Genomic DNA, 3948 nt, shown 5'->3' with positions numbered 1-3948 from the left:
TAAGCAAAGTTCACAAAACACAGTCCAAGCTCTGCCTGAGGATGGCTAATTTGTAAACTTCCAATGGGCTAAAGAAGGAGGAAGCAAAGGATCTTTATAAAAGGAGATTTCATTTATAAAAATTAGATAATGAGACAAAATGCTCAAAAGAATTTTCAACTAAGCAATTCTAATCAATCTAGTCTGAAAATACTAACCAGAATGCCCAAAACAAAAGCAGATTAGTCAAAAATGTCAGCAAATACAAAGAATTGGCAACAACAGCAACAAAAAAAACCCTTAACGATTTGGTGAGGAGCAGAGACATCCAGGAGTAGAGCTGCAGAGCCTCTAACTGATACGGACGCCTCCCTGTGTAGGCACGACCAGCTGGAAGGAGACCTTGGGGTCAACACAGGCCTCGCTGGGAGGAATATGGCCTGGGATTACCTTGGGATCCCACAGTATGTGCTGGCAAGTGTGACTGGGGAAGAGAGACGTATGAGTCTCACTGCTAAAACTGTTGGCCGCCGTGACCTGGTCTTGATTAAGTGTAGAAAATGAATGAATGAATGAATGAATGAATGAAAAACCACATACCGCAGAGGAACTGCAATTCCCATAATGGGATGATATTTCTCATGGAAAATGGCAAATATCATCCCATTATATAAAAAGGGTGACAGGGCAAATCAGAGCAACTATAGGCCAGTAAGCTAACATGAAACATCACAGGAAAATTAATGGAAGGAATTATTGGACAAGATTGAGCAACACATGGCAAGGACAGGAGTTATTCTGAACAGTCAGCATGGGGTCAGAAGAGGGAGGTCATGTTTTACTAACATGCTGGAATTCTAAGAGGAGGCAACAAAGGATCGATCAAAGTGGAGCTTATGATATTATTGATCTGGACTTTCAGAAAGCATTTGATAAGGTGCCACATGAGAGGTTGGGCATCAAGTTAAAAGAAGTGGGAGTCAGGGTGATGTTTTTAGGTGGGTGCAGAATTGACTCAGACACAGGAAGCAGAGGGTGATGGTGTGAGGAACCTCATCAGAACTGGCCGATGTTAAGAGTGGTGACCAGCAGGGGGCAGTGCTAGGGCCGCTGCTATTTTAATATATAGAAATGATTTAGGTAGGAATATAAGTAACAAGCTGGTTAAGTTTGCAGATGATACCAAGATAGGTGGATTAGCAGATAATTTGGAATCCGTTATATCATTACAGAAGGACTTGGATAGCATACAGGCTTGGGCAGATTTGTGGCAGATGAAATTTAATGTCAGTAAATGTAAAGTATTACACATAGGAAGTAAAAATATTAGGTTTGAATACACAAAGGGCGGTCATAAAATCGAGAGTACACCTTATGAGAAGGATTTAGGAGTCATAGTGGACTCTTAAGGTATCAACTTCCCAACAGTGTTCAGAAGCCATTAAGAAGGCTAACAGAATGTCAGGTTATATAGCGCCTTGATGTGTGGAGTACAAATCACAGGAGGTTCTGCTCAACCTTTATAACACACTGGTGAGGCCTCATCTGAAGTCCTGTGTGCAGTTTTGGTCTTCAGGCTACAAAAAGGACATAGCAGCACTAGAAGGTCCAGAGAAGCGACTAGGCTGATTCAGGGCTACAGGGGATGAATTATGAGGAAAGATTAAAAGAGCTGAGCCTTTACAGTTTAAGCAAAAGAAGATTAAGAGGTGACCGGAGTGAAGTGTTTAAAATGATAAAGGGAATCAGTACAGGGGATCGAGACTTGTATTTTAAAATGAGTTCATCAAGAACACGGGGACACAGTTGGAAACTTGTTAAGGGTAAATTTTGCACAAACATTCTGAAGTTTTTCTTTACACGAAGAACGATAGACACTTGGAATAAGCGACCAAGTAGTGTGGTAGACAATAAGACGTTAGGGACTTTCAAAACTCGACTTGATGTGATTTAGAAGAATGAAGTGGACAGCACTGGCGAGCTTTGTTGGGCTGAATGGCCTGTTCTTGTCTACAGTGTTCTAATGTTCTAATGAGCCTTTATAGGGCTGGGAGGTGTTGCTCTGTGGTGGCAGAGAGGTGGCCCCATGTCTTTGGAAACCACCCATAAACACAAAGGCCCAGAATAAATAATAATAATTAAAAAAACTCATAAAAAATGTAATTATGCAACTGATTAACATCATTTATACGTAAGCCAGGGTAGTGATTCTGTCTTACTTAAACATAATATGTTTGATGCCCATGACTGTGCCCACCTCTTTCTTTGTACTCATCACCAGCTCTCTTCTCAACTGTAGACTGATGTCTTCTCTGATGACTTGAACTTAAGTGACAATGAACTCAGGGCTCATCAGTGAGGCCTGTTAAGTGCCAGCTTGTTACTTTATTTTTAAACTTGTTATGAAATAGGAAGGCTCAGGTCCATGAAACATTCAGAATATGGCCCAAGGATTTAAAAGTTGTGAACTGAAACTAAATTTTTAAGCAGGGATAGATAAGCAGAAAATCCGAACTGTGAGCTCAGTTCAACTCCTCGGAGCTCAACCTGTGGATTAAGCTGTCTGATTAAAGCAGTGCTATGGCAGACGCTGATGCTCAAAGTGACAATGCCAGTCTGTCTTTCAGTTACCACTCACTCTCTTTGAATAAGCTGTTGCCAAAATGGGAGAGCAAATGATATTAGCCACAGACCAGGGGCGTCATGCATAACGCCATGCGTAGAACTTGCACTATAACATGGTGTAAGCACAAAAGCCGAAATGTGCTTACGCACAGAAAAATCCAGATGTATAAATCTGTGTGTTCGCCAACTTCCATGTTCTTCCACTACATAAATCCCGGTCAGCGTGAAAAGTAACGCTCGTGCACGCGCCTGCTGTCCCGCCCCAACTCCTCCAAGGATTACGCCTCTTTGAATATGCAAATTAATATAAATCGCCCTTAAGCTCAGCGTTCTGTGAAAAGACAATGGGAAAAGCAAGAGGGGAAAACAGAGGAATTTCAGCGAATAACAAGTGGAGGCAAAGAAAAAACATATTATTTGTTGGTTTAAACCGTGGTATAATCAACAAAAGGAAGTTGATCGAGTGACATAGCGTCGGAGAAACTTGAAAGCTCACGTTCACAAAGTCGCAGAGTGACAAAATAAAAAAGAAGTCACGCCGTGAAAAGGCGAGTCGTAACCCACCGTCTGAGTGTCATATGAAAGCTTATTAGGGTACAGAGAAAACAAATAGGGACACAGTGGGGAAAAAAGCAGGAAACGTCAACTTCAATCTCAAAATGTCCACTTTAATCACGTAGTTTATTTTGTCATTAAAGTAGAACATCATAAACTTCATCTTAAAATCATTTAACCAGTTTCTCAAATCACATCGTAATTAAAGTAGCACGTTAAATGCTTTGTTTTGTATGTGATCTTCTACTCGTATGTGCTCTATGTGTGTGAATCACTACTTGCTTCTTAAACCGGCTCTCTTCCTCCAACTGGACACAGAGTCCATTACATTCGTGATATTACAGCTCTCTGAATAATTAAAATACTGAGATGTATACATGATATAATTTTCATGATGATAGGAGTTAAAGCACGTTATTAAACATGGGAACACGGTGGCGCTGTGATTGTACGCGACCTCCGATGAACTAATTAATTGCAGCAGTACTCAGGGGCAGCTCTAGGCTCGTGGTGGTCCTGGGCAGAGGAAGAATCGGTGGCTCCTTCGCCCGTCAATGTCAATATGGTATCTTATGCATGGCGGATGGCCAGGTCTGTTGCGAACACTGCATAGCCGCCTCGTGCTCATGACACAAGCGTTTAATTTTGTCGAAATTTGCCGCTGCGTTTTTAGCTGTGTCGTTGTTTTCTTTCTTTTTTATATTCAATATATATTGGTGTGGCGGCCCCTGAGATTTGGCGGCCCTGTGCAGGTGCACAGTTTGCACACGCCTAAGGCCACCCCTGTAG

Source organism: Polypterus senegalus, chromosome 2 (genome assembly GCF_016835505.1).
Source record: "Polypterus senegalus isolate Bchr_013 chromosome 2, ASM1683550v1, whole genome shotgun sequence".
In the NCBI taxonomy this organism is placed as follows: domain Eukaryota; kingdom Metazoa; phylum Chordata; class Cladistia; order Polypteriformes; family Polypteridae; genus Polypterus; species Polypterus senegalus.
Note: the sequence above shows the minus strand (reverse complement) of the source record.